General features: G+C 39.3%; 1 long non-coding RNA gene and 1 pseudogene across 1 annotated transcript; one reads left to right on the forward strand and one right to left on the reverse strand.

The window, feature by feature from the left end:
* Positions 1-1,076: 1,076 nt before the first annotated feature.
* Positions 1,077-2,296, forward strand: LOC112823354 (septin-9 pseudogene; annotated as a pseudogene).
* A 19,000-nt stretch (positions 2,297-21,296) lies between these two features.
* On the reverse strand, positions 21,297-21,966 carry LOC141372764 (uncharacterized). The gene is made up of 3 exons (XR_012378168.1): positions 21,839-21,966; positions 21,604-21,727; positions 21,297-21,431 (listed from the first exon to the last, which is right to left on the reverse strand). It is a non-coding gene; the product is annotated as an uncharacterized lncRNA (long non-coding RNA).
* Positions 21,967-22,698: the final 732 nt, after the last annotated feature.

A 22,698-nucleotide genomic window follows, 5' to 3' on the forward strand; every position in this document is an offset into this window, starting at 1 on the left:
AAAAAAAAAAAAAACCACTCCAACCACAAAGTACACCTGCTTTCCCATAAATAGCATCATTGCTTACATTGTGGCTATTGTCCAAAATACCCTTCCCTTTTTATTGTCCAAGCCCTACCTTTCCCTCAAGACTATATTTTGCCCCATGAACCCTTCCCTGAGTCTTGGCCCACATTTTTTTCACCTTACTCTTAAAACCTTAGTCTGTGCTTTGACTCTAAAAATCTTTTTTTTTTTCAAAAAAATATTCTATGTCTTCTGTCCCCCAGTTGACTGGAAACCCCTGTGCCTTCCAATTATTTGTTTTTTTTTTTCCCAAACAGCTTAATACAACTCAATACATTTCTTTTTCTCTCTCTTTTTTTAAAGATTTTATTTATTTATTTATTTATTTATTTATTTATTTATTTATTTATCTATCTATTTATTTGAGAGAGAGAGAATAAGTGGGAGGGAGAGGGAGAGAGAATCTGAAGCAGACTCCGTCGTGAGCACAGAGCCTGACAGGAGGCTTGATCCCACAACTGCAAGATCATGACCTGAGCCAAAGCCTAGAGTTGGATGCTTCTCTGACTCAGCCATCCAGGCACCCCACTACATTTCTGATAATGAACTGACTCCCAGGTCAGGGAGGAAAGTTATGTGGGAGTTACAGTAGGAGGTGTGGAACATTCTGAGTGTGTCTCAGAGGTGTAGGACCTGCATTTGTAGTCGGTCTCTCCTTGCAAACCTCACGCCTCCATGTAGAAAGTCACCCATGGCCATGAAAGCTCTGCCTGAAATTCTTGAATAAGCCAGAAACTTATTCTACCCTGAGGGCAAAGACTTAGTATACATTCAGTTATGCAAATGTCAGTCAAAACTAAGGAGCAAAAATTATTTACAATTATATTTAATGAGTCTGAAATTGGAATACAGGGCCAGAGAATGGATTTTCCCCCTAATTTTTAAATTTATGTTTTAGTGAAAGAATGCATGATCTTAAAAAAAAAAAAATCAACTATTAGAATGACCAACATCTGGAGTATTGACAACACCAAAGTAAAAAGACAGTAAAAAGATTAGTGGTTCGGCGGCCGGCACAGCCCAACTCAGCTGCCGGGCCCCTGAGGCAGCTCTTGGCTGCATTGGCGACATGGCCGACACCCCCAGAGACGCTGGGCTGAAGCAGGCGCCCGCGCCCCGGAACGAGAAGGCCCCCGCGGACTTCGGCTATGTGGGGATTGACGCCATCCTGGAGCAGATGCGCAGGAAGGCCATGAAGCAGGGCTTCGAGTTCAACATCATGGTGGTCGGGCAGAGTGGCTTGGGGAAGTCCACCTTGATCAATACCTTCTTCAAGTCCAAAATTAGCCGGAAGTCGGTGCAGGCCACCTCGGAGGAACGCATCCCCAAGACCATTGAGATCAAGTCCATCACGCATGATATTGAAAAGAAGGGCGTCCGCATGAAGCTGACGGTCATTGACACACCAGGGTTCGGGGACCACATCAACAATGAGAACTGCTGGCAGCCGATCATGAAGTTCATCAACGACCAGTATGAGAAATACCTGCAGGAGGAGGTCAACATCAACCGGAAGAAGCGCATCCCGGACACGCACGTCCACTGCTGCCTGTACTTTATCCCCGCCACCGGCCACTCCCTCAGGCCCCTGGACATCGAGTTTATGAAGCGCCTCAGCAAAGTAATGAACATTGTTCCTGTCATAGCCAAGGCCGACACGCTGACCCTGGAGGAGAGGGTCTACTTCAAACAGCGGATCACCGCGGACCTGCAGTCCAACGGCACCAACGTGTACCCCTAGAAGGAGTTTGACGAGGACTCGGAGGACCTGCTGGTGAATGAGAAGTTCCAAGAGATGATCCCGTTCGCCGTGGTGGGCAGTGACCATGAGTACCAAGTGAATGGGAAGAGGATCCTTGGACGCAAAACCAAATGGGGCACCATCGAAGTTGAGAACACCACCCACTGTGAGTTTGCCTACCTTCGGGACCTCCTTATCAGGACGCACATGCAGAACATCAAGGACATCACCAGCAGCATCCACTTCGAAGCGTACCGGGTGAAGTGTCTGCATGAAGACAGCCATGCCATGTCCAACGGCGTCGAGGAGAAGGGGCCCGAAGCCCAGGAGATGTAGACCCACCCTGCCCCCGGGACCCTGCCCCCCAGTCCTTTCCAGCACCACCCCCAGGCCCACCCACATGCCCCATTTTATTTTATATAATTTTCTCCACTTGTCATCGTTCTCTGCCCCTTTACACGCCGCCAAGTAACAAGATCACGTGTGCCCTCCTGAAAAAAAAAAAGATTAGTGGTTGCCAAGGTTGGAGGAGAAAAATAAAAAGGCAGAGCACAGGATTTTAAGGCAGTGAAAGTACTCTGCGTGATACCATAATGATGGATATATGTTCTCCTACACTTAACCAAATCTGTAGAATGTACAACACGCAGAGTGAACTATATTATGAATTACAGACTTGGGGTGATAATGATGTGTCAAATGCTGGCAAAGATGTGGAACAACATGAATGAACTTTCATTCATTGTTGATGGAAATGTGAAATGATACAGTCACTTTGAAAGACATTTTGGAGGTTTATTACAAATCTAAAAATACTCTTACCATACAATCCAGCAATCACACTCCTTGGTATTTACCCAAAGGAGTTGAAAACTTATGTCTATATAAAAGCCTGCACATCGATGTTTATAGCAGCTTTATTCATAATTGCCAAAACCTGGATGCAAGCAAGGTATCCTTCGGTAGGTGAATGGATAAATAAACTGTGGTACATCTGGGAAATGGAATATTGTTCAGCACTAAAAAGAAATGATCTATCAAGCCAGAAAAAGACTCAAAGGAAACTTAACTGCATGATACTAGGTAAAAGAAGCTATCGAAAACCTTTACATGTTGGGTGATTTCAATTATATGACATTCTGAGAAAGGCAAAACTGTGGAGATGGTAAAAAGATTAGTGGTTGCCAGGGTTAGGAAGGGGAGAAATAAATAGGCAGAGCACAGAGGATTTTTGGGCCAATGAAACTACTCTGCATGATACCAGAATGATGGATACATGTCTCATACATTTATTCAAACCCACAGAATGTGCAACACCAAGAGTGAACTCTATTATGAACTACAGACTTGACATGATAATGATGTGTCAGTGTGGTTCATCAATCACACCTATCAGAGTGGTACATCAAAAACAGTGTACCACTCTGGTAGGGGATGTAGATAATGAGGAAGGCTACCCATGGGTCAGGGGCAGGTGGTATATGGAAAATCTCTATCTTTCCTGCAATTTTGCTGTGAACCTCAAACTTCTCTAAAAAAAAAGTCTCAATTAAAATAAAATGACACACAAAAACATAACAATTAGTTATGTTGATATGTCTGCTGAAGTATCTAGGGTGGAATGTACTGGTGTCTGCAACTAATCTTGAAATGCATGAAATAAATAGGATGGACTGTTGGATGGATAGATGGACAGATAAGTGATATAGCAAGACTAGCACAGTGCTGATTACTGACACTAAGAGGTAGGTTTATGGATGTTCCCTATAAAAATCTCAACTTTTCAGTATTTTTGAAAATATTTATAATCAACATTGAGAAAAAACCTAGCTATGATGTAAAAAACAATAAACATAGGTGTTCTCTTATTTTACTCACTGACTGATCTAGAAGCAAACGTAGTCTTTCAGTAGAGCTCATGCACGTGTGTGCACACATACATGTGCTAAGAATCTGAAAAATTCCATGTGTTAGTAAAACCGACTAATATTGACTAGGTTCAAAAGATATATTGGTATATCAGACTAAAATTCATTCATCTAACTTGTAGCTTGTCTTGTCTATGCCTGGCTGAAGGAAGTTCCTATCTACACGGGGTAGGACACATTTTGAAAAGAGTAACTCGGGGGCACCTGGGTGGCTCAGTTGGTTAAGCGACTGCCTTCAGCTCAGGTCATGATCCTGGAGTCCCGGGAACGAGTCCCGCATCGGGCTTCCTGCTCAGCAGGGAGTTTGCTTCTCCCTCTGACCCTCCCCCCTCTCATGCTCTCTATCTCATTCTCTCTCAAATAAAAAAAAAATCTTGAAAATAGTAACTCACCTGAAGCTTAAATAAAAATATTTGATGTGCAAAAAAAGTAAACTTTTTTGTTTACCTTTTTCCTATTATAAATGTAACATATGCTATTTATAGAAAAAATAGATGATATGGAAAAAGGAGAAAAAAGTTCTAAAATACATTTTTTACACTTTTTTCTATGCATAATTTTTTTTCTTATTTGCTTCACATAGTTGAACTTGCTTATTTTTAATATTTATTTTTTCCTCATTACAAGAACAATACATTGTCATTGTACGATTTTAGAGAATACAAAAAACCACCAAGGAAATGAAAACATCAACTCTGCCTCCATGACTCCCATACAACAGCCTGTAAATTTTTTACAGAAAGTTGAACAAAGTTATAAAAATTAAATCATGCAAATCACACTTGAAAAATAATTGAGAAGAACTTTCCCAACTTCAGGTTTCTCTGGATCCAGCCTATCTACAGTCAGGTACTCCTTCCCGAGAAATATGTGTTCTCCCTCCTTGCTTTGACTGTGGTCTGACGTCTCTGGGTTTTTCCAACCATGAAGAAGACAGCATTTCTTACCTATTGCCTGGAGCAGTCCTCCTTCAAGCTGAATATTCCCTTTAAAATAGTAGTTTGAGGATGGCTCAGTGGGTTAAACTTCTGACTTTTAATTTTGGCTCAGGTCATGATCTCAGGGTCATGAGATTGAGCCCGGCATTGGGCTCTGCGCTAGGCATAGAGCCTGCTTAAGATTCTCTCTCACCCTCTCTCAAAAATAAATGAATGAATGAATGAGTAAATAAATAAATAAAATAGTGGTTAAAGGCAACCTGGATGAAGGCTTTTACAGAACAATCTGGAGATTCAGTGGTTTTCTCCTCTTGTCTCTGCAGGTATCCCCACCCCTGGGCAGGGGAAGGCACAATCTCAGATCTGATACATAAAAGCTGGGAAATCTGGACACCTCTATTACTGCAGCCTTCTCATCCCTACAGTAGGAATAATGAGAGTATGCACATGAAATCGTTGCAAAGGTGAAATGAGTCCATACATGCAACGCTCTCAGAGGGGTGCCTGGCACACAGTAAATCCTGAATAAAGATTAGCTGTCGGTTTGGGTTGTCCTTGACCTTCTGAGTGTATCTCTTCTTTTAGCCATTGTCAGTATCTCCTTGCTATTTTTTAGTCATTAATGTAAAATGAGATGATATTTTGACATTTCTTTGTGAAATGTAAGGGCTTGATCTTAGCATTTGTCTACAGATTTTTCCCTGGAAACAACAATACCCTGACCAGGGATGGTAGGGACCCACACAGACCTTCATAACTTTATCTTTCATAACTTCATCCCTTAGTCCTTGCAGGCCTGCCTGATTAATCCATCGCTCAGCCTGACTTTGGTTCCAGTAAACCAAACCTGCCCACATCACAAACCCATCTTCAACTTCCCCCAGCAGATCTCTCAAAGCACTTTCTGCCTGCATCACTGATTTCTGGATGTTTCTTTTTATTTTTAGAGTAGCAAATTTTGGAGCAAATATTTTATTTAATGATGAACTACTAGAATCATGCTATCACTTTTTATGTAACCTTGTACTGCAGATGTTGGTCAATTCAACAAAATAATAAAAATAAATAAAATTATATAAATTAGAAAGATATAAAGTTGCAATGATCACAGATAAAACAATTACCTATTTAGAAAATCCAAAGTAAACTACAAAATATAACTTGTGAGAGTTTAGAGATATTGCTGGGTATGAAATCAATTGCGTGAATATATATACCAGCAAAATATTTAGAGATACAAAAAAATAAATAAACAGAGTACTATTTGTGCAATGATTGGTAGACCAAAGAAACAACAGAATTAAGGGGCCAGAATCAGACTCACACATGTTATTTTTTATTAGGTGTTCCCTCTCTTTCTTATATGTCTTTTGTTCCCCCAGGTGGACTGTAACATCATTGGAGATAATATTTATTTCTTCTAAAGCACCTTAACACAGAAAGACTGATTTTTTGCAAATTTCATTTTTGTTGGGGTTTTTTAATACCAAATTTGTCTTTGGCAGAACATATGAGGATGTATATACCAATAAAGTTGGGAAGTAAGTGACAGAGGACAGTCCCAAAAAATTATAGTACAGATTAAAGTGTAAAACATAGAAGTAAACCCAGAAAATGTAAATATCATAAACTGACCTAGAGTAAATCTACCATGCTTTTTTTATTTTTTAAGATTTTATTCATTTATTTGAGAGAGAGTGAAGGTGAGAGAGATCACAGAGGGAGAGGGAGACGCAGACTCCCCACTGAGCAGGGAGCCCGATGTGGGACTCGATCCCAGGACCCCAGGATCATGACCTGAGCGAAAGACAGATGCTTAACCGACTGAGCCACCCAGGCGCCCTGCTACTGCTCTTTTTCATGCCTATTTCATTAAGCCTGTGCTGTAAAGGAGCTGCCGTGTTTTCAGGTCCCCGATGTCACGACTGCCTCCTTAGCCCCAAACATCGTGTCCTATCTGGGAATGCTCCTCAAGAGATCTAATGAAGGGCATTTTGGAAAATACCAAAGTGGATAAAGAAAATAAGATGTCAATCATTCTATTTGTTTTTATTCTGCTTGTGACTATTCTCAATGTCATGACAGGTCATGCAGTCATAGAGGTTACCACACTTTTCATAGCCATGTAGGTTATCATGTGCTTATAAATTATGTAAGTTATGCCCAGTAGGTTATTATACTTCCATCATTTCCCTCTTATTCAATATGTGGGTTTTTTCTGCCTTTCCTATTATACAGAATGCTGTGAAACATAAGACTTTGTACATGCATGCTCGTCAAAATTTCAACATTTCCTCAACACACATTCTGAGAAATACAATTATTGGGTCCAAGATATGAGCATTTATCTTCAGACACTTGATGAATATTGGTTTTTTCCCAACTGCCTTCAGAAAAGGCCCAGAGATTCTCTTACCACAATATGCTGGTCACACTTTTCAGATCATTAAGTATTTTTTAATTGTTTCAAAACTGATATTTGAAAATGAGAAAATTATATGCACCCCTATGTTTATTGCAGCATTATTTACAGTAGTCAAGATATGGAAGCAGCCCAAGTATCCAGCAATAGATGAATGGATAAAGATGAATGGATGGTACACACACACACACACACACACACATACAGGAATATTATTTGGCTATAAAAAAAGAATGAGATCTTGTCATTTGCAACAAAGTTGGGAAGATGAGTGAAATAGATAAAAGGATTAAAAAAGAAAATTAGAAAATTATTGTTTTTATTTGCATTGTTTGATTGGTAATGGTGGCAAATATATTCAAAAGCATACTAACCAAATGCACCTCTATGAATTACTTCTTCAGGTATTTTAGCTATTTTCTATAATAATGTAAGTATTTTTCCAATATAGCAAAAACATTAAGTCTTTACCTATGTTAGTTTGAATAAATATTTCCCACCATTATTGGAGCATTTGCATTTCAATTGTGTTTAGGATACGTTGTAATATAGAAAATATATAATTTACATACATACACACAAAATGCGCCCATCGGAAACATACAGATTGCTGAGCTTTGGCCAATGTATAAATTCATGTAATCACCACCCTAATTAAGGCAGAAATTCGTTCCATCTTCACAAAATTTTTCTCAGCATCCTTTTGCAGACAGTTCCTCCCTACTCCCAGCCCTAGAAACCACTCGTTTGCTTTTTGTTGCTCTAGATTGATTTTGCCTTTTCCAGAATTTCATAGAAATGGAATCATATAGTATGTGTGGTCCTTTCTTTCTGTCTTCTTTGGCTTAGTTTATTGCTTTTAAGTTTCATCCATGATATTGATATTATCAGTAGTTCATTCCTTTTTCTTTGTGTTTGTTACAAAGCACTCTACTTCAAAATGCCAAATTTCATTATTTTTGTCTATTTCATAAAGAATCTGTCACATTCCTTTCCAAGATTTTGTTTTAAATTTTCTTGGCTTCCTACATAAAATATATTTTAGACATGGGTCCTTCTTTTGAGTCTTCAGAATAATACACTTTTCTCCTTTCCATACATTTCTAATGTTGAGACTTGTTTTTTTGTTTGTTTTTTGCTTTGCTTCATTTAAATTAATTTTGAAAGAAGGAGAGATCTATCCAGACATGGTATTTGTCAACAAATCTCTGTGTGAATTATCCTTGGCTTCTCTCAATGCTCAATTGCTCTTAGTTCAATCTTGTGTCCAGATTAATAGCTGAGGTAGAGAGGAAGTGTTAAGGCGGGTATTTGATAGGTTTTATTTTGACCCCATTTTTAGTTATGAATTCACCTGCTTTAACTCTGGTAACTTGAAATGGGATTCTGTCTACTGTCTAGTGCCTGATTCTTTATCACTCTGGCTAAAATCTCCAGTATGTCATCTTACCAGCTTCCCATTTCTGCATTGCCCTGTTCCTTGCCTAACTTCCAAATGTTCTTTATTATGGAGACATAGCTCCCAGGAGCCAATGCTTTATTGCCTTGTATAAAAGAAAGATAAGGATGATAGATGTCTATGGGCTTGTGTCTAGTAGGTTGCATGTATCACAAGGGTAGGAAGAAAACCACTCTAACCCCAAAATATAGAACTGGAAATTAGAGGAGCAACTAACTGCATAATTTTTCTTGTTCCTAATAGTTTAAACAGGATTTGAATCCAGGTCTGTTTGACTATAACATTCAAGCTCCATACAGTAGACACTGCTTCTAGAACTGATCCATTTTCATAAAAAAGAACCAAAAATTTTCTGTCCCATTTATACCACCAGATAGACAAAAGAGAAGGACGTGTTCCTAGCCCTCAATGATGCAAATACCTACGTATAAAATAACACAACTTGCATGGTAAATTCTAGAATAGAGATAACGTAAAGGAATACATTTCTTAACACAATTATTAGACAATCCATTGTCATAATATAATAAACTCCTCTTGGTACAGTCCACTATAAAGAGTGGGTATTTGGGGTAAATAAAAGCTGCAGTACATTAGGTGTGGTCTGATTCATGCCGAGACAGTGGGAGTATCACTCCCTTTGGTCTGGACACTACAGCCCTGTTAATTCAGCCCCAGATCAAATTATCCTCTTGGCAGCCTCAACACACTGGTGACTCATGTTGGGCTGGCAGTCAACTGAAATCGTTAATCCCTCTCACACGTGCAGCTGTTTAGCCACATCTCCCCCATCCTGGCCTGGTGGGTTGCTTCTCAGAGCCTGAATGCTACGTTCTCATATTCCCCTAAACCGACTCATTTACAGGTATGGACATTTCACACACTGCATAATCATCATGACATAGGGATGAAACAAGCTTAAACTGTTATTAATTTGCCCTGTAAGGCTGAAAGACTAAGTAAATCAGAAAAAGACGCAAGAAATTAGGAAGGATGTCAGTGTCCCCCAACCTCGCATGTCTAATCAATCAACAATTTTCTTCTGTCCTCCTCCTGAATATAAATATGATACAAATTCTCTGTTCCTGTATTTTCTCTGTAAAAGTCCTAGCTAAAAATCTTTGGGAAGTTCTTAAACACAAGGCAGAGAGGTACTCTAGGCCCACTAGGTTGGTCACATACTCGACCTCAAATGTAATTCTAAATGTCTATGTGTCCCCCGGGAAAGATGCCCTCTCTCAAAATGAATAGGCTGCAGTAAGGGGGAACTCACCTTATCTGAGCATCTGCTGTATTTATTCAGGTTTAGGCCCTCTCTTTAAATATACTATTTATTTCATTGTCATGACAACCTTGTAAGTTACACATGACCCTCTCTGTTTTACGGTGGCAGAGCTAGAGGTACAGAGAAAATAAGGATATTGTCTCAGTTTGCACTGAAAAAAATAAAGAATCCAGGGTATGACCATCAAATTGTCTGGATTTAAGGCTTAGTCTATTCAACAAACTATATAGATATCCCTTGCCAATGCATAGAAAGCAGCCAACTCCAAGAGAGAGGCTCTAGGGTGGAAAAAGTGAAAAGACACTCACTCTGAAGGGTAGATAAATGAGGTAGTGTGCTTGCTTTGGTCTTGGCTTCTAAAGCAATGCCAAACTCATAATAGATACTCCATAAATCCTTGAAAATTAATAAATAGCTAGGAAATGGTCAGGTATTTTCAATTTTGCTTATCAAACCAGTAACTTTCAATTAATCAGCAGAAATTTATTAAGTTCTTACTGTATGTTCAATACCTCATGGGGTATCATAGGTATGTGGTGATCTAAGACAATCTGATTTGAGTGAAACCCAATAACATGACCAATATTCTCCAATTTAATCAAGTAGCAAAAATGTATAATACGGATTGTTCATGCTACAAGTATTTAGAGATAGAGTACTTGAAAGGATTTTAGGGAAGATATCCTGCAGCTCACATGATATAGTTCTCACATGATGTAAGCCTTGAGGATAGACAGAAAATTAGTGCATTTCATGAAAGGAAAAACTGTGAGGAAGAGAGGCAAAGGTACAGAATGGGGAAAAGGAGAAATAGAAGCATTGGAGTGACAGGAAATGATTACAAGTTAAGGCAATATTAGTTGCTGTAACAAACAGAAATGTATAATGCATGGAAGATCTTACTGGAAGCTTTTTAGACCAGATCCAGAAGTAGTATTCAACACATTTCCACTCACATTCCATGGACCAGAACTCAAATATGCAATCACACTGAACTGCAAGGCAGTTGTCTCTTTGTGTGTACAGAAAGAAGAGGAAGTGGTTTTGGTGAATAGCTAGCCAGTCTCTGCAGCAGAAATGAACTAATTTGGCAAAAGAAAATCACATAGAGCTCAAGGTTGAGACCTGATCTTTCCGTGCCGGAGTTGTATCAATTGTAAAGTGGAGCTAAAACCCTTGATAGAATACTCATAAGGTTGTCTTTTAAGGGGGCAAAATGAGATAATAAATATAAATTGCATTGAAAACTCAATGGCTTTCCTGATTTGGGGTTGACTTCACTTCTCAGATGTCAGGAAATTGTTATGCTGTTCCAGAACATAAAGATGATGGAGAATACAACAACACCTTCAAGAATCAATGTAGCAAGGAGTTTGGACTGGGAAAAACAAGAAATTATCCTTTTAGGACTACTCCCCACGAATCCAAGAATTTGCCAGCCATATGTTAGGTACTAGTTAAATATTTGTTGAATTAATGAATAGGGCCTTATTTTCTTAGTACCCAGCAAATGTATATCAAGGGCATATATGGAAAAGAGAATTCTGTGAGTGAAGATGTAAGATGGAAGGGAGGATGAGAGAGAGAGAGAGAGAGAGAAACACGAAGAGGAAATGTAGAAGGATCAAAGAATGCTACCTTGCTTTATGCCTATAGCTTTTGTATATACATTATAGTATTTCATAATGGTAACTAAATTAGGAGGGATGTATTATTATATTCATTTTATAGAAAAGGGAACAAAAGTCCATAAAAATTATGTCAGCTGGACAAGTTAGCATTGTTGATCATTGACAGAACTAGATTTAATCTGAATCAGATTCCAAATCTATGCTTTGTTCCCTGATCCTCACCACTACTATTAATTAGCAAGGTAGGGAAAAGACTGGAGAAATAATCTTTGTTAAAAAAATTTTTAAATAATCTCTAGGTCCAACGTGGGACTTGAACTCATGACTCCAAGATAAAGAGTCACATGCTCCACCAACTGAGCCAGCCAGGTGTCCCCGAAGAAATAATCTTAAAAAAAAAAAAAAAATCTCTTTGGTACAATCAGACTTAGAATCCTGGAGCTTGCAGGGCCATTGGAGACCAGCTAGTCAAATGCCTTATTCTACAGAGGAGAAAGTTGGAGACAAGGGAGGATCTGTGTCTTGCCAAGGGTCAGAGACCTTTAATGGCAGAGCCAGACCTAGAAAACCCAGGTGCCCCGATTTATGGTCCACTACAAAAGTTTCAACTAGGGAATTGTTTTTTAAAGCAGCATGTAGTGTTATAAAGCCATACTATCCTTGGCAATATACATCTAGAAATTTCCCCAGATACCCCAAAGTAGAGCTGAATCAGTAAGTAGTGTCTGAACTAGGTTTTACTGAGTGAGGTGAAGTGGACGAGTAAACTGATATTCAAGAAGTGTCAGTTGTATAAGATAGTCAGGACTCTTAAGTGAGTTACAGAAGTGATTGCCTGATATAGGGGAAAGGAACCTGAGCTGAGAGTTAAGAGATCTGACTCTTTAAACCTGAGTGCCCCTGGCTACCTCTGTGACCCTAGCCCTCACATCCTTTATTTCAGTAGCTTGCTATACTTCTTCTTTTTCACAATAATCCCATAAGCTGAGTACCTAACATTTTCAAAAACTAAGGCTCAGGGAGATTGTGTTGATGAACATCATACAGGGTGAAGACTAGGTTCCAGGGGTCTTGACTATCAGCTTTATACAAAACACTGTGCCACGACTACTAAGTGCAGTCCCCATCAGCATCTCTTGAGAATTTGCTAGAAATGTCACTTATTGGCACCTCCCAGTATTCCTGAATCAGAATATTTGGGGCTGGGCCCTGGAAACTGTGTTTTAGAAAGCCTCCTATGTAGTTCTGATTTGAGAAGCACAGCACCCTGTGATTTGTGATTTGGCATGGACAGTTAAATGCTGTAGAGAAGAGAACCCAAGAGATAAGCCAGACCAAAAGGTAAAGTTCAGGAAAAAGTGGTGCTAAATAGGGTGTAAGAAGATGGGATGATGATGCATGGAGTCCAGAAATTGCCTGGAATGAAACCATTATTTTTGGATTAATTTGAACTTTTTGTTTTGAAATAAGTATAGATTCACAGGAAGTTGTAAGGATAGTACAGGCAAGTCCCACAAACCCTTGGCCCAGTTTTCCCAATGTTTATATTTTAGATAACTATAGTGAAATATGATCACCAGGAAGTTGATTTTGGTACAATATGTGTATATAGTTCTACATCATATTTATCACATGTGTAGATACATGTAACCATCATTGCAATCAAGATACCAAACTATTCCATCACCACAAAGATCTCCTCAAGTTACACCCCCTTACCATCCCATACACTTGTCAACCACTACTTTGGTCTCTATATCTATAATTTTACCATTTGAAGAATGTTATATAAATAGAATAACATAGCATATGACCTTTTCAAAATGGCTTTTTTTTTTTTACTCAACATAATTCCTTTGAGATCCATCCAAGTTGTTAATGTATATCTAGTTTATTCTTTCAATGCTGAATAATATTACTTAGGATGAATGTACCAGTTTGTTTAATCATTTACCCATTGAAGGACATTTGGGTTGTTTCTAGTTTTGGGCTATTATGAATAAAGATGCTATGAACATTCATGTACCAGTTTTCATGTAGACATAATTTTTCATTTCTTTGAAATAAATATCCAAGAGTATGATTGCTTGGTTGTATGGCAATTATATATTTAGTTTTAGTTTTTTTTATTTTTAGGAAACTGCCAAATGATTTTCCAAAGTAACTCTACAATTTTATGTTCTCAAAAACTGTGTATGAGATATCCAGTTTCTGTGCATCCTTATAAACATTTGGTATTGTCACTATCTGTAGTTCTTAAGAGTGTGTAGTGATATCTCATCATGGTTTTAATATACATGTCCTTAATGGCAAGTGATACTGAACAAATTCTTATGTGCTTATTTATCATCTGAATATCATTCCTGGTGAAATATACCCTCTTCTATTCATGTCTTTCACCCATTTTCTAGTTGGATTGTTTGCTTTCTTACTGTTGAGTATTGCATATTCTTTATATATGCTAAATACTAGTCCTTTGTCAGATATGAAGTTTGCAAATATTTTCTCCCTGTCTGTAGCTTGTCTTGTCATTCTTTTAATAGGGTGTTTATCAAAGCAAAATTTTTACTTTTGACAAAATCCAATTTACCAGTTTTCTTTTTAAGAACTGTTGAATCACAGACCTGTATCTCTGAAACAAATAATACATTATATGTTAAAAAAAAAAAGAAGAAGAAGAAGAAGATAGCAGGAAGGGAAAAATGAAGGGGGGGAATCGGAGGGGGAGATGAACCATGAGAGACTATGGACTCTGAGAAAGAAACTGAGGGTTTTAGAGGGGAGAGGGGCGGGGGGATGGGTTAGCCTGGTGATGGGTATTAAAGAGGGTATGTACTGAAAGGAGCACTGGGTGTTATACACAAACAATGAATCATGGAACACTACATCAAAACTAATGATGTAATGTATGGTGATTAACATAATAAAATTAAAAAAAAAAGGAATGGTGATTTTTAGTGTCATGTCTAAAAATCTCTTCACCAAGCCCTAGGTCCCAAAGATTTTTTCCTATATCATTTTATAAAAGCTTTAGAGTTTTATATTTTACATTTAAATCTATGATCCGTTTTGACCTTGATTATTTTTTTAAACTTTTTACTATGCATGAACTTTGAAAATACAGATGAACAGAAATATAAACTCTCCAAACCCATCATATAGAGTTAACATCATGTTATAAAAAGGAAGGCAGAGCAATAGGGCAATTGTCTATATTGAAAGTTACTTAAAAGACCAAACAGTCAAATGCAATGAATGGAAACTGATTAGATCATAGCTTGAATACAACAACTATGAAATACATTTTGAGATAATTAGGGAAAGCTGAATATGAACTAGGATGGTATTAGATAATATCGATACAATTACACTAAGTTGTATTGGCTGTAATAATAATCTTGTCATTAAACAAGAAAATATTCTTACCTTTTAGGAATACATACTAAGGTATTTAATGGTAAACTATCTTGATGTCTGATATTTCTTTTTAAAATTTCAGCAAAAAAATCATGAAGTAAATATGACAAAATGTTACCAGTTGTTCACTGGTTCCCTAAAGGGAATGGAACAGCTGTTCTAACATCTCAGTCTTGGAAGTGTGGGACAAAGGGGCAGTAACCAGGTAAATTATGAAGCAGAACTTGGGACAGACTTGACTGAGAAAGAGAACATGGAGGTAAGAGTGAAAATTCAACTAACTTGATTCAATCTAATGGATATTTACTAAGCAATTGAGCGTTTGTTTTCTACAAAGAACTGTTCCGCATGGAGGATCTGAAGGTTGATAACACAGTCCCTCCTATCCAGGAAACAAAGTGATGTCTTGAAAAAGTTACAAAGTATGATAAGAAGGATGAGGAAAGGTCTTCCAGGTAAGGGAAGTGGAGAAGTCAGGGAGTGAAGACATCCAGGCAAAGACATCACCTTAAGTAAATGCATTCATGGGGCACCTGAGTGGCTCAGTCTGTTGTGCATCTGACTCTTGGTTTTGGCTTGGGTCATGATCTCATGGGTCATGATCCCATGGGTCATGATCTCAGGGTCATGACATTGAGCCCTGCATCGGGCTCCACACTCAGCGGGCAGTCTGCCTGAGATTCTATCCCTCACTCTCTCTCTAAAAATAAATAAATAAATCTTTTAAAAAGTGTGTTCATTCATTCATTCATTCACTGAATTCTTGTTAAGCACTGTGGATGCAAGATAAATAAATCAGGCAAAATCGATATGATTACTAGGATACTGCATAATATCTAGCCCAGGGAAGACTTTTCTTCTATCCTAAGTCTGCTTAGTCTTTATTCTTAGAATGACCTATGTATTCATTTCCTAAGGCTGCTCTTATAAGGCAGCAAAAGCTGAGCCCCTTAGAACAACAGAAATGTTATTCTCTCTCAGTCCTGGAAGCTAGAAGTCTGAAATCAAGTTGACGGCAGGACCATGCTCTCTCTAATGGCAGGGGGAAAGAATGCTTCTTGCCTCTTTCTCATGGTTGCTGGCACTTCTTAGTATTCTTTGGTTTGTAGACTGCAATCTCTGCCTTTGTCATCACGTGGACATCTTTGCCCTGTGTCCCTCTTCTCTTCTTATAAGGCCACCAGGTCTACTGAGCCAAGTGCTGAGTCTATTCCAGAATGACATCATCTTAATTTCATCACATCTACAATGGTCTTATTTCCAAATAAGGTCATATTCTGGAGTACTGACGGTTAAGCCTTCACTGTATCTTTTTGGGGGAACACAATTCAACCCATAAGAAAACTGATTCTAAAAATCAATTACTTCTATAAAATGTGTGCCTTGGGTTTAGCTAACTTAGCAATATGACAGCTTTGCCTCAGGAACGATGTTCTTTTTCTTTTTTTTTTAATTTTATTTATTTGAGAGAGAGAGCATAAGTTGGGGGTGGGTCAGAGGGAGAGGGAGAAGCAGGGTCCCCGCTGAGCAGGGAGCTGGACGTGGGGCTCGATCCCAGGACCCCGGGATCATGACCTGAGCTCAAGGCAGATGCTTAGCTGACTGAGCCACCCAACACCCCAAGAAACGATTTTCTCAACCTACGTTGAACTACGCAGTCTCTGAGATAAGATTGATAGTATTTAGTCCCCAGCTTTCTGTGATCAGTGTGTTCCTATCTTAATTCACATTATTTAAACATGAAAACATATTCTTAGGGTGTTAATGATGAACCCATCTTATATTGTGCAAACATAAGTTGAAGCTTTAAAGAGCAATCTTTTAGAATTTCATTTAACAACAGATTTGTACATCTGTTTAGCACGAAGTTAACCACCACACATAGGTTTCTTGGCAACTGAGCTATTTTTGCTTGCAGAGAACTAAAGAGGAGCTGAAGGGTATTTAAAACAACAGATTCCCAACTGTTGGGAATTATGAGTCTGTGTCCTTGTTTAATATCTTCCTGGACAGCTGCCTCCTGCTATAACGGCTCTGGCGCCCTGCTTTCCACTGACCAAACACTTTCTGAATGGTGTGTGGCAGGGCTGGTGGAAGCCATCAGGCAGCGCAGGCTTCATATCGACAAGATGCTCAATAAGCATTTTTCACATGAGAGAATGCTGTGAAGAGTCAGTGATGATGCTGACCTTGGGGATGCTGTAAGGTTTATTTCAATTATTTTCTACCTACAGTGACTGATGAGCGCTATAGCAGCATGGTACCGTGGTCCTGGATGAAACCGTGGCTCAGAGGTTGTGGTTGTGGTTGTGGTTGTGCTTTCTCAGCAGGTTTCTTAACCTCTTTCATGCCCTAATGTCTTAATCAGGTAAATTGTAAAATAAGGTCCACCCAACAAATTTGTGGTGGCAATCACCTAGGGCAGGGCCTGAGAGATCAGTCAGATCTGGGGAAGGAGGGCAGAGAAATACTTGCTTTGACTCTTTTCCTTTTTTTTCATCTTTTCTGCCCTTTTGCAGTAACCCAGGGACAGTGGAGCCCTTTTTGGGGAGCAGGGGGATTTTATTTTAAGACGGTAGGGCTTTATTTCTAAAGAGGTGGGAGCTTCATTCCCTTTCCACCAGTTCAAGGGGATGAGAAACTCCACTGTCCTGGATTCCTGTCCTCAAGAAGGTGACACGTGGTTGAAAAGGATGGATGTACGTTTTCTCAAACTTCACCATTGTTAGCATCATCACATTCCCATAACTGTCATGCTGCCATCACCATTAGCAATGGTCATTAGCATTTATGAAGTGTTTACTACGGTCCAGGCACTGTGCTACAACCGTTTATACAGAGCTCATTTAGGACCACCAGAACCCTTTGAGTTAGATACTATTCCTTTCCATCAAAGTTGGAGGAGCAATGCAGCATAGTAAGTAGGCACTGTGTCACTGGGGCTAAACTTGCTAGGTTTAAATCCCTGTCCGCTGTGTGCAAGCCTGCCACCCAGGGCGCCATATTTAATCACTCAGTGCCCTGTTATTCTCAATAAACCAGGGGTGACAATGCTGATAAGCGTACCTGCGTTGTAGGAATATTATGAAGATTACATGAGTTGGAAGCATATCGTGCTTTGAACATATTTCATAGAGTAAGAACTCAGCCAATGCTTGCTATTCTCATGTCTCTATTTTAGATGGAGAAACAGACTGGGGGTTTAACCGACTAGACAAAGCTGATGCCATTTTTAAGTAGTAGTGCTGAAATCTGACCAGAGGCAATGTGATTCTGCAGCTCGCATTCAAAACCTCGACACTCCGCATCTAAATTGAATTTAATCACTAAAGCCGTCCACCATCAGAGAGCGGGCACAGTGCCATCCAAACCTAAGTGCTGGGGACTGGCACAGCTGATCAAGGTTCACACCACATTCCCACAGGCTGGATGGAGTAAAAGTGAAATACGACTTTGTTTGGAGATTCCCATGACACCCTCCAAACAGGGTGGAGACGCACTGATTTAAAACCCTTCAACTCCTGGAGATTGAATTGCAGGAAAGGTCAGGAGCAGGGAAAAGGGAAGCTCTCATTTGCCTTTTGAAGCCTGAACTCGGCTGGAGTTTTAAGAGGCACACAGAAATTCCCCTTTGCCTTCCCTTTCCTCTTGGGTTCCGTAGACGAAGCCCGAGGACAGCCTGTTCTGAGGGTAGATTGAGAGCCGAGGTTGGACACCCAGAGTGGCTTAAGTTACTACACCGAACGTGGAACCCAGTCTCTCTGTCAGAGCCAGTGCTTGGGCTGCCCTGCCCTGTAATTACTGGGGCTGTTGAAGTCCACAGATTTGTCAGGCAAGGATACGCATAATCCCACCCTAGGCACTCACCTTCCAGTTCTTTCTCAGATGCATTTAGCAACAGCTGTGACTGAGGTCTGACACTGAAGTCTGATAATACATAAAAGCACTGACTCCATATTTTATAAGAACAAACACTCACTCTTTTCCTCTTCGCTATTTTTTTTATTATATGCCTAGGCTTGAGCCAAACTTCTCTGGACTTGGAGAATGTTTTTTGTTTTGCCTTTTTTTTTTTCCCTCAAATCTGGCACCCCAAGTACTGCATGACAGAGTTGATTCAGAACCAGTCTCGAAGTCTTCTACTTGGGGGGCCCAACCAGGCCTAAATGAAAACCATCATCACCAACCCTAGGGAAGCCTAAAGTTTGTCATGGGGGCTGGTTGCCAGCATCCTTCCTCTTTGTTACAGGGAGCTCAAGGTACTTCTTTGTTCCAGAATGCCATGTTCTCTGTTAAACTTCCAAAAAGCTGTAATAATGGCATATGGATCCTTTATTTATTTATTTTTAATTTGGGCTTTTTTTTTTTCTTTCCAAAAATAAAGACAGAAGGTTAGGCATCTTTAAGAAACCTCCTTTGTCTAAGCAGTGAGCTCTGAACAAATGAAACCTCTGTCTGTAGAAGGTAAGTCAGAGAGCGTTAGTCCCTCCCTCAGACCAGATCTCCATCTCTCTCACGACTTCCTTTCCCCAGCTCGCAGACCAGACCATTTGGCTTTTTATTCCGAGAACTAGCTTAGTGTTAATGGTTGTCCACTGCTTCTGGAGGTCTGACCCCTGACATACAGCTCATCTTCATGATGTATAAATCATGCCTTAGGCCCACAGAACAGCCAGGCACACATTGACTTCAAGAATCTCATGTATAAAAAAAGGATTTTATAGGTTACCTCATTCATTCATTTGGTCTTTTGTTCCCCATTCTCCTGATAAAAACCCATAATTACAAAATATGCTTCGCCAGTCCCTTTTCTCTTCTGAGCTTCAGCTTTTCTCTGTGATGAAGATGGACCCGATTATGTCCGATGTTTCTTTTGACCTGAAATTATGTTTCTGATTGATATTTCAGTATCTCCCTTCTACAAAGGATCTTCTTTAACCTCAGAGAGGAAGTATTATAAATATAGAAACATAACAGGCAAGGTCAAGCTCTTACAATTCCTGATTCCCCAACTAATGATAATAGTAATAAGTCAATTTCACAGGGCTTTTTAAAATTTAAAATATCTAAAATTGAGTCTAAAATCATGAAACCCCCTGGGCGCCTGGGTGGCTCAGTTGGTTAAGCGACTGCCTTCGGCTCAGGTCATGATCCTGGAGTCCCGGGATCGAGTCCCGCATTGGGCTCCCTGCTTGGCGGGGAGTTGGCTTCTCCCTCTGACCGTCCCCCCTCTCATGTGCTCTCTCTCTCTCATTCACTCTCTCAAATAAATAAAAGCTTAAAAAAACTAAACTAAACTAAAATAAAATCAAATCATGAAACCCCGTTCATTACTACTGGTATTAATCAAGCAATCTGTGGCTCTAAGACCAAAGATTTCTGCCTTTCTCTTCCCCTCCTTTGAGTTCCTGATTTTCCATCACCATCTTCACAATAACCTTATGAAGGAGTTCCATAGATGTCTGGTGTTTGGGGACTCCTGGGTTTTTTTGGTGAGAGGATTTCTGCTACCTTTTGGAGAATGACCTCCTCTCTACTGTGTACAGAATTGATGGCAATGGCTATTGAAGAGCTCTGCCCAATCTTAGCTGAAAAGTAATCATGGGACCTATCAGAATGGACCTGTGGATCAATCAGAATCTCCCTTGTGAGAATTTAAACAAAGACAGAAACTGGGCTGAAGCTCACTCCTTGTGGGAAGTGGGCATGAGAAAGAGTAGAAATCAGGAAGAGAATTCTCCTTTACTTGTCTAGAACTACTATGTCTCTACCGTGTTCTTTGCCTGGCTCTCTGGTCTTTCCTCATTAGAAACTCCAGTACATTTCTTCTCTGCTCTGATTAGCCAGTCATGTTCCATTGCATTCAAGAAAAAGATTATTTAAAAATGAGAACACATAGCCTCACTGAGTCTGTGTAACCTAACCCAGGGACACCCATCTTACGAATGGCAGAGCAGGATTCTAATTCACATCTTTAACCCAAACCTGTGCTTTTAACCACTCCAATCTTAGATTCTTTAGATTCTTTTAGATTCTCTAAGCTGCATATTGTTAGATAAACAGATATCTTTGTTTTTTGGGTAATCAGAATAACATAAATGGACTCCATTATTTAACAGCCTACAGAAATTGTGTTTATTGAGATATGATTTAATGTAACGCTGTTAGAATTTATAGAAAAAGAAACAATTGTAAGGAGGTTATGAGAAATTGGAGAGAACATCAGACTTGAAGGAGGCAAATCTGTTTTGAATTAATTCTGCCTCATCATAGACTTCAAAAAAGTTTTTATACTGCTGAGTCCCAATTTCTTCATCTATACAATAGGGTTATTATGGAAGATGAATAAGTTGAACAGCAAATGTCACGATTCTGAGGAATATCTCAGGTTGATGCCACTTAGCTTGATTTCTATTAAGTTCAGTGAAACACAAATTTGGCCACGTAGTGAACAAATTCATTTTAAATGAGATGCTTTTTTGCTTCTGAGATCTTGAAGTTGGCACTCGCTCCCTGAACCCTGTGTTTCATGACATCTTCCTTACTAAAAAAAAGGGGGGTATTAATATTTAATTTATAGGCTTGTTTAGTGTTAATGAAATCATGTATTCAAAGTGCTTGTCATTTGGCAAGCACTCAACCAAAATTTACTTGTCATTGACTTAAGGGTTCTGTATTTTTTGCTAAACTAAGATAAATAACTTTTATTCACTCACTTGATCAATTATTTCTCACTTGATCAGCAAATGCGAAGTCCTCAGTCGATAAGCATTTCATATTGGTAAGATATGTTTGCAAAGATGAGTAAGACATAGCCCTCCTCCTTGTGCATATCACAGCCTGTTAGAAGAAGAGAGAAACTTTTAAATTGTTAAATACAGTATATTAAGGGTATTATTACTGGAAAATACAAGTGCTATTTGGAAATAAAAAATGGAGTCACTGGGGCACCTGGGTGGCTCAGTTGGTTGGGCATCTGCCTTCGGCTTGGGTCATGGTCTCGGGGTCCTGGGATCAAGCCCTGCATTGGGCTCCCTGCTCGGTAGCGAGTCTGCTTCTCCCTCTCCCTCTGCCTCTGTGATCTCTCAATAAATAAAATCTTTAAAAATAAATACATACATACATAAACAAATAAAGAAATAAATAAAAGATGAAGTCACTGACTTGTTTAGTGACTATCCAAAAGTTCCACAGAGGAGGTTGTTACTTCACATGGGCCTTACAGGACGATGGGACATGTTGAGCGAACTAATCAAGACTGGTGAACCAGTCATGAATAGGAATCGGTTTAATTAAAATGATTATCTACTATTTTTACTCCAAATCTAAGCCTTCATCCACTATACCATTCACACCCATCAACTTAGTTTAAACAGGGGGAAACAATGATGTTACCAGTGGGTTTAGAATAAAAAACAAAACAAAACAAAACAACTGGTCCATATGTTCTCATTCATGATGGTAGAAAGAGAATGAGGTTATAGCTGGGGCCCATATCCGTCTGACTCCAGAAGTTCAGCTGGACTAGATCAACTCTGAAGAAATATTTCAGTGTTTATATACAGATTCTCACCCAGTTATATTTCTGTAGACTGCCTGTTATCTGGTCTATGAAGGAAATGACTCAGGCATAGAAAAGAAAGACAGATAATACCTATGGCATCACTGGATTCGTCCCTTGCCAGATAGGATCATTCCAATGGAGATGTTTTCTTAACTGGACCTTGTCCAGCCTGGGCTTCTGTCCATGCAGTGAGATATCAGCTCTACATGCCCAGAAGTAATGTTCTGAACGGTTTGGAAAGTGGCCA

Source organism: Callorhinus ursinus, unplaced genomic scaffold (assembly GCF_003265705.2).
Source record: "Callorhinus ursinus isolate GAN/ISIS: 27379988/994484 unplaced genomic scaffold, GSC_fseal_2.0 scaffold5, whole genome shotgun sequence".
Classification (NCBI taxonomy): Eukaryota; Metazoa; Chordata; class Mammalia; order Carnivora; family Otariidae; genus Callorhinus; species Callorhinus ursinus.